This window comes from Rhopalosiphum padi, chromosome 3 (assembly GCF_020882245.1).
Source record: "Rhopalosiphum padi isolate XX-2018 chromosome 3, ASM2088224v1, whole genome shotgun sequence".
In the NCBI taxonomy this organism is placed as follows: Eukaryota; Metazoa; Arthropoda; class Insecta; order Hemiptera; family Aphididae; genus Rhopalosiphum; species Rhopalosiphum padi.
This window is the reverse complement of record NC_083599.1, coordinates 32,684,415-32,700,458: the sequence shown is the minus strand read 5'-3', so window position 1 is coordinate 32,700,458 and position 16,044 is coordinate 32,684,415.

Sequence of the window (16,044 nt, the reverse complement as noted above, 5' to 3'; positions counted from 1 at the left end):
TTATACCTACAACTTACAATATTGAACTTCGTGTGTAAGTTTTAACACAAAACAAATTATGAGTGTACTATTTATGGAATGTTACAAGTTTTTACAATTAATATATTTAGAGAATTATAACAAAATAACAAATAACTTTTGAAGATAAAATGTAAACTGGATCGTATAATGAAATTTTTACTATAATCTTAGTCTAGTAACTGCAGATAACCAAAATGTCGATTGAAAATTCAACCCTAATAAGTTTTACGAAATATTAGTTAATTAATATTACCTATGTAAAATAAATTATTTACTGGCATAAATAGACAATATAATTGAATCAAATAATTAAAGTTTACAGTAGCTGTAGCTGTAATCCTAAAATTCGGTTAGCCGATACTTTATACCTATCTGGCACTGTAAATAGGTATACTTAAAAATAAATTCATATAATATTTTTGTATTTTACATACTATATTTGTATGTTATAAAATAAATGTAATTACAATTCGTATAACAAAAATTATTTGTATATACTATAAGTACTCAAATATATTCTGAAATATTCTAATTGTCTTTTCATTAAAATAAGTGGACTTGTGGAAGTGGAAGCTATAAAAAATAATGTATTAATCACAGCTAATTAGTATATAGTATAGGTATATTTTATATATTATATATGTTACCGGCAAAGTGTTGAATATAGGCATTCTATAAATATCCTAGGTATTCTTTAGGATTCCTTGAACTATTTGGCAATGTATTAAATTTGAATGTTTTTTTATATTATGGCTAGGCAACCTATACATTTCCTAGGATTTCTATAGAATGCCAATACTATGTTAGGTAATGTGTTAAATCAAAATATGTTTATTATTATTTATTTTTATTTAATTATTGCAGCATATAGTTGATGCATGACATTTTGAACTACATAAAATATTATTTTTTACACACAAACATTTTTTAGATTGACATTTTATCTTGCTCTTGCATGTGCATTTTATAAAACGTTGTCCTGTTGAGTTGCAATTGTGCATAAAGCAAATTTATTTCCTCTTGGAACTTCTTCAATCGTTATTCAATTTTATGATTAATTTTTTTCGATTTTTTTTTTAACTACAATAAGAAAAATTTATAAGAAACCTTTTATTAAATTTTTAAGTTTTTTTGCGTACCCCGCTTTGAAAAATCGAAAATTTCAATGGTCTATAAATAGCTAAAAAAAAAGGCAGAATATTTCGAAAATGTAACCGTGTATAGATAACGCTAATATACACTTTTCCTGCTTGAGGTAAGGTAATATATAGAATACAGAATATAGAATGTATTATATTTTATACTTTTCCTGCTCATTTTTGGCATTCTAAAGAATCTGCAGGCCTGAATTTACAATAATTGACCTTTTTAATTTTTATTTATAGATCATCATGGGTATATAATTATATTATGGCGCTGCGCCTTTGGAAAGACACTTTCAGAACTGCTGCTCTAAATACCTGATTTTTAACGGTATGAATGGTTAGTATTGTATTTTTAATTGTGGCTTAATAAATGTATTTATAATCTTTATTAGTTGCTTACCAATGATTATACTATATGATAATTACTGATAAATACTGTATAATTATTAATATTTATTATTAGTTAATAAAATTACACGTCAGCGATATTTGATTTTCTCTAACTTTATTACACTAGTTTTAACTATAAATAATAGAAAATTATAAGTATACCTAGCTGTGAAAAATATAAATAATGAATGTAATGGAATGAATGTAACAGAAATCGAATAACTTTAATTATGACAAAATCATGTATATAAGTTCAAAGCAAATTGCAAAATGATCTTTACTTCGTCCCTCCCACCGATCACCAAAAAAAAAAATTATGGTTAAAATTTTGTTGAAAAATGTTTGTAGGATTTTTAATTAAAAAATTGAACACCCTGCAATTTTTCTATTGACGTGCGAGCTTGTGATTTTATTAATGGTTTTATATAACTTATTTCTTTAGTTAACATGATATTATAATTTATAAGTACATTAACTTGCGTTCAAAAACGTATTAGGTACTATTTCTATATTATTTAAAATTATAAAGCTGTTCAGTAAATGCATTATGAACTTAATTAGTTAATTTAATTTTAGTTTGTTTATCTTAATGTAAAATTAAATAAAAGGCTAATGTAAAAGTTTATTGTAAACAAAGCATTGGCCGTCAACAATTGCATATTAATAAAAGGTAATCGGTAAAAAACGACTAAGTGAAAAACGTTAATTTTAGTTAAAAGTTATTAAGATAATTGTCGTCATAAATAAAATTATTTTTAAATTACATAGAAATTCGAAAGCCTGCTTGTTGAAATAAACTTTACATTTATATTATTTTTTAATATGTAAGTTATATATATATGTGTATATATTTTATTAGAAGTAAGGCTTCAACATCACAGGTACGACTTTGGATGTTATGGTAAGATTATGGATATAAACTATAGGTTCTACTATATTTTGTAAAATATTAGGCGTCAGTTACGTCTTGATTGTTCGACGTGAATACGCGATACTTTACGGAAATTTAATAATTAACTGAAAATAATTGACTTTTTATAATATATTTATACTTAATTAATACCTATTTGAAATTTTAAAGTTAGCTGCATTTAACGTTTTTTGTCGTGTCGAATACTATAATTCGATATGATATCTATATAATTTATTTTTATTATAATTTATTTATTTAAATATATATTTATTTATAAAATGTCGTTATTTTCCTAGATTCTAATAAAATGTTGAGCATTGTAGGTATAATAAAATATAATATTAATTAGCAAATCAGTCAACATTTATTACATAGTTTAATTGTAATATAAATTAATTAGGGCCATTTGAAGAATATTTTAGCTAATTACAGCAGCTAGCAAAGCATTAAAAATGAATAAAGGTACCTATATATTATTATATTATTTATATTGATTATTGAGCGATAGTGCTTCATAAAAGATAACAGTGCTGTTTGGTGACTACGTAACAACATTTTTGTTTGGTGTCGATTACAGATTGTCCATATCAGTTGTCTTATTATTTTATAATTCAAATTATATATACAAAAGACTAAACTATAATGTCATGTTTTATAATATTTTACGAATGTTTGAAAAATTAAATGTAATAGTCAATTTTGTCAGCACTAAATTTACAAAATATCAAAATATCAAATTACCATTTTAAAACATTTATACAATAATAAACTAACTTTTCTGGACTTGAAGAGACAATCTAAGAAGTTGTTTTTATTTGTATTTGAAATATTTTTATATTAATCTTATAATCAAAGAATAAACGTACGTTCGGTCAGCGTACATTAGCCGTGGCTGTATAATAATAATTTGTATAATCCACTTTATCTTGTGTACTTGAGAGGACGCATGTGTTGTCTCCGTCTTACAAGTGCGTAACATAGCAAATTTACGCTCAGCAGATCACGTTTAGCTTCGTTAGTTTAAAAATTAGAGTGAATCGACCTGTTATGAAACTTGTTGTTAAGAACATGGTCTACGTTCGTATACTGGTTTTTTACGGTAGTTCAATTTTTTAGCAAGTTATGCGTATTTAATATAGCGTAAATTGAAAATGCTCATAACTCACTAAAAACTGAATATTCGTAAAAAACCAACATACGAACGCAAATCATGTTCTTAACATCAAGTTTCATAACAGGTCGATTCACTCTAATTTTTAAATCAACGGAGCTAAGCGTGATCTGCTGAGTGTAAATTTGCTATGTTGCGCACTTGTAAGACGGAGACAACACATGCGGATACTCGAGCAGTCAAACGGTCAGGTCACTCAGTCGCTACGATAACCTATGCGCATCCGATGTATGACCGTTCGCGCTTCTAGACTACCAGGGCTCCATAATGCCGGAGTGATTGCTGGGAGTGATTGCCGCGATATTTTGTATTTTCGTCCCACACCCGCGGGTCGCGCCGACTGCGTTCCGTAAAATCAAGAATCTCACAGACAAACACTACACAAAACATTTTCATACCGTTACTAGTAACCACTCATAATAATAAGTGGTTCTGAAAAATGTTTCACTCATGCTTTATCATTAATTCGAAATCAATTTTCACGATAAAAAAAAGAGAATACTGACTGCAATATCGCTTATATTCGTATTTTATTGATGTAAATTTTAATTGATTTTGCTTGATATTTAATTGTCTGTATGAAATGCCTATAGTTTTTAACGACGTGCGATGTTCTTTCAGCACTTTAATGTCTTCCAACTGTTCTAGTGTTATACCTACAGAATAATACAGTCCTTGAGACTATCGTCTATCGGCTATCAGAGCAAAATATGCTCGACATTCTGATTCAGTCAGTAATTTATATACACCGATAATAATAAATCAATTGCGAATTCACAATATGACCACCAAGTGGAGCAAATTTGTATTTTATTTTCTCAAAATTGTAGTAGATAAAAAGAAAAAACCTGGGTAAATAGGATAAGACCCTATATTTATTGTAATGTACAATATAAAATATAATAAAATCTACTAAAGTATGCTAAGTTATTATTATTTTAGATTTTATTTTAAATGTTTAAAATTTACTTAGAATCAAATAATCGAATTTCTAATTTCATCAATGAATTAGCGGATATTATATTATGTATGTATCATTTTTTTTAAGCACTATTACTTAAAATATCTTTAACTAAAGATAAGTACTTACTAGGGCTATTAATTTATTATATTATCACATTTTATTATTTTATATCCATATTACGTAAAAATTTAAAATGTACTTATTTCTTTTGTATTTTAAATAGGTAACGAACAAAATTCCTGCAGCCCTATATTAATGAACATTTGCAACGCACACGCTTGCGTACTCACGTCTTGCCTATACAAAACTCCTTGAAAACAATAGAATTTTACTTGTTCTCTTATACTTTGCTACTTTACACCATCAGAAATTCAGACTTAGTTATGTCATATAATATTACAGTATAGTTTTTAACATAGGATTTTTATCTCTTTCTTTAAAAGAATTAGTTTATCTTGCTTCCATATATGAACTGTTGTAACTTGTAATATGATGAATATGCTTATCAGATTTTTTTTTAATGCAATTTAGTATTATGAATTCAATAAATACCCTGTGGCCCGTAAAGACTTAACGTTTAACATAACTACAATATTATAACTGCTAACTGATTGAACACTGATATCCTAAAATGATGCGAAGAAAAATGCATTATTGTTCGGCAAAACACTGTGTCGTGAGCAACAGCCGTCCACAGCGACATTTTAGGACCGACTTGTTCTGCTTATAAAGTCCTGGTATATGCACCCACGATTGACTGACTGCCTACAAACGTACGCCGCTAAATCTGACATTGAAATCGTTTTATACTACGCGGGGCCCATGTTTCTCATCACACGTACTGTTGGCTCGGGCAGGCGGATCTAGAAGAGTAAATGAGTGGGCGTCGTTGATAAAAATATTAATTTTCAATCCTGAGTGGAGCGATGAATGTATTGATTTTATAATGATATACCTACGTGTTTTGATCTTTTATTTTTGTGTCTGAAGAACACAAAATAGAAAATATTGCTCTTGTCATCAACTTTGATGGATGTTTCTGTAACAAATGAGATCTCATTATCTCAGTGTTAATGTAAAATTAATGTAAATTCTCAGTACTTTTTAAAATAACATTTGTTATAATTGTAATATCACTATTAAAATGATTGTTTGGTAATCTTGGTTACCGAAATGTTTGACCTTCCCCGTTCAGTCCCACTCTTTTCGTCGTTTACTATGATTTATCATTAAATTCAAATTTAAATCTAACGCATCCACAGTGTCTACTGAATGACGAGATACACTCCTACTGTTAATGTACAGCAAAGTTGTTATCTACTTTTTAACTTCTTTTTCTACTTTTTGGCTACGGTGTAATATATTTTTGGTTCAAAACTAAGATACCATTCTCGCTCATCTAATGTATGATATTATTACAAACATTTTATTCACTACTAACAAAATCAGTATAATCTAATATTTGGAACAATAATTACACACACGATTTGTTAGTACTTAGTCAATACGGCATTCCTATCTTCACTAAACATGATAATATATATTATAACATTTTAAGTCAACATGACAGAAAGATAAATTATAGTTCTCACTCGTACAGAAGTACTGAATCTTCTGAGCGATAACGAAACTAAAACTTACACAAAAGAGAAAATTGAATTGATAGTAGGTATCAGCTGCGTATATAATGTCGAATCACTCCCACTCGCGTCCATATTATGGTTAATAGGTAGATACTTAGTATTTCAATATGCTAAATACTGATTATATAATATATATTATATTACTGAATTATATAAAATATAATAAATATATAGGTAATACGAATATAATGTAGTAGACCAGCAGTTCCCAAACTTTTATTTCCGCGGTGCCTTTTTTGGACCCGCGGTGCCCTGCTGTGAATAACACGAAAGACAGAACATAAAAAATACTCATTGATAACCAATTTTACGTAGACCGTAGTGCCCTTAGAAAGTGCTCGTGGTGCACAGTTTGGGAACCGCTGTAGTAGACCAATACATCAATATAGTATTCCATAATATATTTACGACTGGACTATCACTATATACTACTAAATAGAAAACAGTGAATGTTTATTATTTCAATTTTTTTTATGTTGGGTTGGACTTCGCGCCTGTGATAGCGCGTAGATATTGATGAGCTGTGTTGTTTTTTTCATATACTTAAGACCTATATATATATATATATAAGTATTTAACGTCATGTTAAAATATTGCATGTATATGAAAAGTAAAGAAAAAGGAGGTAGGTATATACACGGTGGTGGAGTATGTGAATATTGTGAGTGACAAAGCAAAAAATAAAAATCGATGCCTAAATTTGGCAAGGTGGCATTCCCCACTCTTGCCCGCTCATCAATACAACGCCCTAGCTGCACCCTCAATTCGGGTGATGCGTGGGAACAGCAGCTGCAGCCTGCTGCCCCGTCACTCTTTCCCATCGTTGTCGAAACGAACACGTTACAAACTTTGCTGCTTACCAACCGTCCGAACGCAATATTTCCACGGGCCACGGGATTTGTGCGCAGCTGCTACTGTTGCAGGCTGTCTGCTGCTGACAAAGGTCCGCGGTCTACACCGACAGTTTGTCTCTGTCATCCGACTATACAACCTCCCTGACAACCATACTGGCGTTCACAATAATTAATAATTATTGCCACGTCCTCACTCACCGCTTGTAAACAAACTTTTTCGAGGATACCCGCTGCCGCTTGTCCGTCGTAATCATAGACTTAAGTCTATGGTCGTAATACTCCGATACTCGTAATAGTCATGATAAAATAAATTATTATTATTATTTTATCATGAATTCATCGTTGTCACTTGTCGCCCGGTCGGTTCATTACATCGTTCATTACTCGGTCGCGTCAGTCGGTATTCTTCGTATTGTATTGATCCCGGTGTAGAACCGTTTACCTTATTTTTCTGTTTCAGAAGTGATAAACACTTACGTTTATTCGTTATATCCGGCAAAGACACTATTTTACAATCCGCCCATTTACCAACATTTCTTTGATTTCAAGTCAATCCCGAACCGTCAGATCTATATGATTTATTCTTGAGCTATAACCTTACGATGGTTTCGGCAAACGTTATTTTCCATCGGTTTTCACTCAGATTATGTCAAGGAACGCGAGTTTGGCAGGTCTCTAGATTATTTGATGATTGTCGATTAATAACGCATGTTTAATGATGGATGCCCTAGTCGCTAGTTTTTTTCGGTAATAATATTTTAATTTTTTGGACTACTACAGTGTGTTAGCGCCGATTGCTGTTAACTGCCACTGCAACAACAATTCATATGTCTATAAATCCGCGCATTTCAATGTACACATGTAAGTATATTATATACATTTAATTTATTTTATATTGTTATATATTCACTCACCATCTCCTTTAATAGGGTTTTAGTCTCAACAAAAATTAATGCAAACAATATAGCAATTATAAAATAAAAATGTTGTACCAGTGTCTGTGTATACAATTATGTTACAAATGTTTTATCCCTTATTGCTTTTTTATGTGTTCTTTTTCTAGATTTCTGCGTGGAATTATGTAAACTATGTTGAAGTAAACATTTTTTTCGTAAAATCATAATTCTATTATTTCATGAAACTAGTTTTTACCTAATAAATTAGGATTTGTCCTATGATTTCAATAAATTCAAAAAAATCTTATTAATTTTGAGTATCTATTATAAAATATACCAAGTGTAATTGTTACTTTACTGATACATAGTTGTTTATAAAATAAGAAATTAATAACATAAATTCAAGATTACAATAGCTAGTATATACTTCTATATTTGTTAATTAGGTCCTACTTTATCTACATTCAATAACTAATAATTCAATTACAGGTGCTATAAATTCAGTGAACAAAATAAACTGTAAGTATTTTGATCGAGACATCATGATCATCATTTTGTATTGAAATTCAGTACTTTAGAAGATACAAGCGCATTATTACTATTTTTTTCTTCTGGGAAGAGCAAAGCAGTAAATTCCAAACATGTGAAAAATTCACTTTAAAATAGTTTTTTTGATGGTATGAACTCTCATATTGTTTTCAAAATAATGAATTAAATTAAATTGAGAGTTCATACCTGCAATAACTCTATTTAAATCTTCATGAATTTTATTAAATTTTATATCAATTTAAAATCTTTATTATCTATCACAAAAAATTTAGTATAAATTATTTATTTTGTTAAAAAAACTACTAATGCCGGGTTGCATAAAGGTCTGTTAAATGTTTAACGAGCCGTTAGCGCGCTAACGAATGATTAAAATTTTATTCATCCGTTTAACAATCTTTAAACGTTCAATAATTTTATTGGGCCGTTAAAATATAGGTTACCACCTCATTAAACTTATGGGCTGATTTCGGCTCTTTAAATTTTAATCATTCGATAAGCCTACAGTTATCACGTGTACGTATCAGTAGTACATCGTCACCATAGAACTTAATATAGTATTTTTCTGTGATAAGCTTAAACTTCTACACAAATCTTGGTATCATGTTTAATACAAATATATTTTTATTGAACGGTTTGTGCAACCCAAACACGTCTGTAAAAATATTTAACGGTTCAATAAAACTATTCATTAAATAAATTTTAAGTTCAGTTTCATGCAACCCGGCATAAAAATATTAATATTCATGTTTGTAAAAATTATATTTTTAAACTCAAATCAACTCTTTTGAAAAATCATTAACTATGTAATATATGTATAAGGTATAACCATATCTATTGTGAATAATAAAAGTAAAATTAAATAGTTTTTAAATCTTGTACCAATACTTTTGTTTCGTTAAATAATGATTGCTATTAATTTTATTGTAATTTCCATTATCAATATATATTATATGTATAATGTCATAGAAAATAGCTTTATTCATAATCTTTTTTATGTAAAAAAAAATTATTTTAACTTGAAGAATATATGTAAAATACATTATCCTTAGTGTGTCAAAATTATATGTAATATATCTATTATTCACAAATAATATAGTACAAAACAAAATTTTAATTTCAGCTTACTTATTTAAAAACAGTAATTGATAAATATTGTATACTTTTTTTCTATTATTTAAGTTAATTTAAGTTATTTTAGAAAAATTTGATTTTGTTACCAGAACTGATAACTAAAGTTGGTAAAACAAAATTGCTTTGTTATTAACTCTTATAAAACATCCTGTAATTTCTATGAAATACTACTATAGATTACACTTGATTTGAATTTTTTCTAAATTATTAAGGTCCTATTGTACAATTAATAACTAAATAAATAAAAATAAGGTGATCAAATTTGCAGACCAGAACTAATTGCCAGTTACTGGTAATTATAAATTATAATTAATAATTTATATTATTTACTAGGCAGCCAGGCAGTTTATTAATACCCAATACTATTGTCACGCCCACTACTTATTCTAATGAGTATAATGTTTAAAGAAATACTAAACAAATATTTGATATGGAAAAAAGTTTGACGGCAAAAAAGAACATTGCTAAATTTTATAAAAGTCGATCCCACCATAAAAACCACAGCTTATAAGATCTAAGTTTTGCTGGCAACAGGGCTTAGTATAGGTTAGGTCAAGCTTTATATTATAGTGGTCTTGGTTTTGGTAAATGATTATTTTGAGTTTGGATGCGTTATATCACTGATGCAAATGATTAGGTTTTTGTTAAAATTATAATATTATATATTGTAATATAATATAAGTAAAAAAGAAAACGATTTGTACGATGTTTTAAGTAGGTAGGTATTTAAAAATACAATTTTGTTACCATTTATTTTAAAGAAAATTCCAAATATTTTACACTGAAATTCAAAAAAAAAAAGTATGCCTTTAATATAGTAAAATAGTATTTAAAATAAACATAGGCACTAAAATAATTGTTGATATTTAATGTAAGATATTTAAAACATATCTATTTGTATTACTTAAAAATGCATTTAAATACTTTTCAACACCAGATGTCCAGATAAGTAATAATATAGATTTGTTTGCTTAAAAATAAAATATCGTAAAAATCAATGTACCTACAAGTATTAGGTAATGTTATTACTTTAAAATCTAAATTAAAAATAAAAGGAAAGAGAAGTCTTAACACCTTCTTCACAACTCAACAATAACAAATTTAATCACCGAAAAACACTTGGGATGCTGGTGCGGAGATCCTCAATTGCGGACCAAATATACATAGGTTTATTATTTTCCAAAACTTAAGCAGGTATCCTGATTGGGCAGTAACACATAATGATTCTTAAAATAATACAATTTCATAAAAATATATATTAAAAATTATATTAGAATATATTATGTTGATAATTATTATATTGTGTAATAACAATTTTACACATTTTATTTATACAATAGTTTTTTTAATTCATATACTAACTTTTGATGAAAGCAGAATTTAAAGTTTAAGACGTTCAAGTCCACGTACATTTCAGACTTTCAGAGGTCGCGCCTACAGCCGCGTAAATACTAAATATTGATAATGATAACATTACATTCGTGATGACCAGACAAATTGATAAACATAAAAATGTTGGGAAATCGAAACCAGCTGTTTGTTGTTTGTTGTTTAATACTTATAATACTGCAGTTTATGAATTACATTTTTGATAACTTTTATTTCCAACTAGATACCTATGAAAAAAAGTTTTATGATGTTATTGGATATTCACCTGTAAATGGCAATTTCTCCTCAAATTATTTTAGATATTTTTTGTAATTCAAAAACGAGTACGAGCTACTATAAATAATTGAAATGTTCACAAATATACCTATTTAGTATTTACACTTACATTTTGTTCCAAATATTTTTAATATTTTTGGGCTATTAAAACATGAGAAATGTTCAATTTTTTTTTTTTTTAATTATTGTTGATAACATTTTTTACTTTTGGCTAAATAGCTTGAAAATTGAATACAACATTTTTCATAAATTATTCTTATAACTACATAGGCATGATTTTTTTTTTGTATACAATATATATATTTTACAATTTATGTTAAGTTGTTTTGTGAATGGTGTCATAGTGGTGTAGTCAGTTATTTTAACTAAAACATAACTATACCAATATTTTGTCAATCATACCGATCAACCTAGTGATATGTTGAAGCTTTTGAAAATAGATTTGAATTCTTTATTTTGTGTATTTTAGATCGATCAATTCAATTTTCCTAATTTCGTTCCCAAAATCCTATAAATTAGATTTGAATACCTACTTCCTACTACCTACCTATATTGATTTTTAAATGTGAATTGATCTATTCAACTTTACTATTGGTTTCATTTGCATAATAGTTTATTACAAATGGCACTATTAATGTCAAAAGTTTAACCCACAAATATAATGCTAGCTAAATATTCAAGATTTATCTACTGCCTTATATCGGTAACTATTTTTCTGCGATGTATAAATGTATTTCAATTAGGATATGTTGATGAATCCGTGAAATACATGAAAGATCTTTACAGTCTTTAATTTTAAGGCTATTAATTTAATCGGACAATAAAGCAGAGGAGTGTAATATCAACAGTTGATATAGTAATAAAACTGAATACTTTGAACTTCCTTTAATTTGATCTTTCCATAAGTCTCTGTGGCGTCCCAGAATAGGTTTGGATAGATTATAAACTTATAACGTATAGGTGACATTATCTCAAATTCTCAAGAAAATAATTACATCTGCAACATACTAGTTGCTTAAAAACACTCTGTAGTCTTGCAATATTTGATTTTCCGAGTGGTTTTAAAGACGACATTGAACTATTCAACATAAACAAATTCTTTATTTTGGTCTTTATTTATGTAATTAGATGAATACTATTAATACTAAACATTTAATGGGATATACATCCATTTTTACATCAAGAAAACTATAACCATACTACTATTTTACTATATTGTATTATAGTAGGTATGTTATTAGATATAAGTATATAACAATGTTGTATCTATAAAGTATAAGGTATATATTATATTATAATAGGTATAGATTTAAGTGATTAAACGTCTATTTACTCTAATACATAGTAGGTATATTAATTAAATTAATTAATTGTAATTATTAAGACTATTATATTTCTACAAATTATAATTAACCAATTTAAATAACTTTTTAATAGCGGCACAGACCAATCACACACGTAGTATCACTAGTATCACAATTTGAATAGCGCGCTTCAACAAAACGTTCGACGTGACCGGTATAACGTTCCAATCGTTCCATTTCCAGGTCGTTTGGTGGAGGTGGATCGTAAATAGAGTGTGCGAATACCAGGGATTCATGAACAGAACTCGTGCTTTTTGCCATAAACGGAGGTGACGAAGGTAGATTTTCCTTCACATTTGTATGAAAAAGCAGCTTTGACTTTTGAATCCCTATTCCTCGATATACCGATTTTCGAAGGTAATTCTATTCAAAATATCATATTAAATAATCATTTTGGTTATTTTATTTTGTTGTTTTTAATTTGAATTATTATTACCTATATCATATTTTGATTAAAAAATTGTTAATTATAAGATAATAATAATATTATTTTAGTGTTTAATTGCGTATAGGAATGCATACTAATTTAATAAGAGACCGAGATATATACCATTAATACCAATATACCTATACTAACTACTAAGAATTAGAATAAATTTATTATATCATTTATATCATATGAAATCTAAAAAAATAAGTAAAATAAATAGCTAATATATTGTGTACAAGACTTGCCTGTTTACATATTATATTATATATTATACCTGTAGGTTAAATTATAGGTAATTTTAGGTAGAATAGTTAAAAATATATGTTGTAAATTTCCCTAAATATATTAGTACCATAGAAGCTAATCCAATTGTTTTACAGTTTGATATTATATTAGTATACATTATATTGAAATTTGGTATTCACTAAAATAGCTCAATTAACACTAAAATTTTATAGGGCCCGAAACACCATAATGTTCTAAAAAAATCCACGGTGGCTTTAGATTTGGAGATTCATTGCCTACTTCTAATATAATAGTTAAATAATTACGTTTACTTTAGTTTCATTTTAGATTTTGAGTGGAGCGATGAATGTATTGATTTTAGAATCTTTATTTTTAGGCGGATAGTACTTATGTAGGTATACTTACTTATACATATCTAGTCTCTATAGAACTAACCGACACCACACCAATACTGAATTGATCAACGTGAAATATATATAATATATATGACAATAAAAAGTGAGCAAATACCTGGGTCACTCTCATTAGACTTAGTTGTACCTACCTATATTATATGTCAAGTGTATGATAAAAATTATGAAAAATGATTCTAATTATTATTATTAATTATGATTTATTATAATAGGTGATATACTTATATCAACATCATTTTATATTATTATTAATATTTGAGTCAATACCAATACCGTAAAATGGTGTGATTAAGTTCGTGGTATAAATAGCCAAATAGGAAATAATCAAAACTGTTATTCTTGGTTTATATGGTAAATATCCATTAATATTTTAACTTCAAATGTCTATGAAAAAAAATTGTGTCTATTTGTTGACATTTATCATTTTTAAGTTTCAGTAAGCACAACAACTTACTTATGAGGAGACTTCTATTAATCTTTTAAGTCATAGCTATTGGAATTGAACATTTTATAGATTTTTATTTACAAAATAATTTGCTAATTTTCGTGAATTTATCAAAATTTGAACTTTTAAATACTTAAAAAAAGTCACATAATATTTTCAATATATTTTAATTTAATTGGTATATGAACAGCATATTATGAGAAAACTTATATTAAATTGTCAAGCTTTTTTACCTCAAAACAAAAATTATATCATACACAAATTGAAAAAATCATTAAAAAATTCAATAAGTAACTATAAATTATTTAAAAAAAATATTTATCTACATCGCATTATTGAAAAACTAATTTCATTGTTAAATACATAAAATTTCTCTAATTTGTGTTCAGATCAACTACACGATAAAAATCTGAAAACGAATATACTCCATTTAATTTTTAATAATTATAAAATTATAGTCTATATTTGCAAGGATGGTGATTACCTAGTAGGTGCTTCAAAGTTAAAAAAAAATAATATTTTTCTAAGCAACAGAAAACCAAATACTCATTTTAAATAAAATTATTACCTAAACATTTTTTTTTCAATTTTAAATAATTATTTGATCTCAGTATATTTAATTACGTTTTAAACACCATTAAAATTGTCGATATTAGTCGATATTAGTTGAAAATTAAACATCGTATTTATTCATAGTAATTAATAAATACTAAATAATAGTATTAAAAACAGATCAGAAACCTTGTTCTCGTCGTTCGTCTACCGTCACCCGTACACATGGGCGCGTATCATACGCGACGTATCGTACGCGCGCGTTTTCAGTTACATTGGTTAAATATATACGCGCCACTTCGACAATGCCGCGTTTCCCTCGCCAGAATGGCGCGTATGAACTCAATCAATGTAAACTAAAAACGCGCGCGTACGATACGTCGCGTATGATACGCGCCCATGTGAAACGGGCCGCGGCCACTGCACTCGAGGCCATCTTTCATATATTATTATCAGCTATGAGTTTATGACATATTATTATTACTATTATTATTTCATATATTATTATCAGTCATATGTCATGACATATTGTTATTATTATTATTACTGTGGCGATACAACGTGTTATCAGTTATCACTATAGACCGCGGACCATATGCATTTATTGCATTTTGTATATTGTATATCTGTAATCTGTATATGTATGGTGACCAGATATAAAAATTTTAAAAACAGTACATTTTAAAACTTAGCTCCTTCTCTGTCGTAATTGCCTAATGCGTATACTATTCTACAATTTCTACCCGTTTCACCCATATTTCCATAGGTCATCTCCTTCTATAAAATTTGTTTTTTTTTTATCTGATTACTCTATTTATTTTAATATTATTATCAATTATAAAAACCAACTATTTGAAATTATAATGTCAACTCATTTAGTGTGTGTCTTTATGATGAAAATACTTTGATATTGAAGAATTTAAAGTAAACTTAAACTAAAGTATTAATTATTTTTTAAAGGTAAAAATACCAAGTGTAAAATTTAAATATATACGATTTAGTATATTATCTTAAATCATGCTACCAACCAATAAGAATGATTTAAGTCCATAAAATATAAATTAATAATCAAATTATAAAAAGCATCAAAAACACATAAACATGTATTAGCCGATGATAATTAAATAAAAGAGTACAACATTAGGTATTTACTTAACACTGTTGTTAAGGACACTAGGACACACATCAAAAAAGAGTACTGTCCTACGAAAAAGAGTACGTCTGGTCAGTGATCACCATAGTATATGCCATT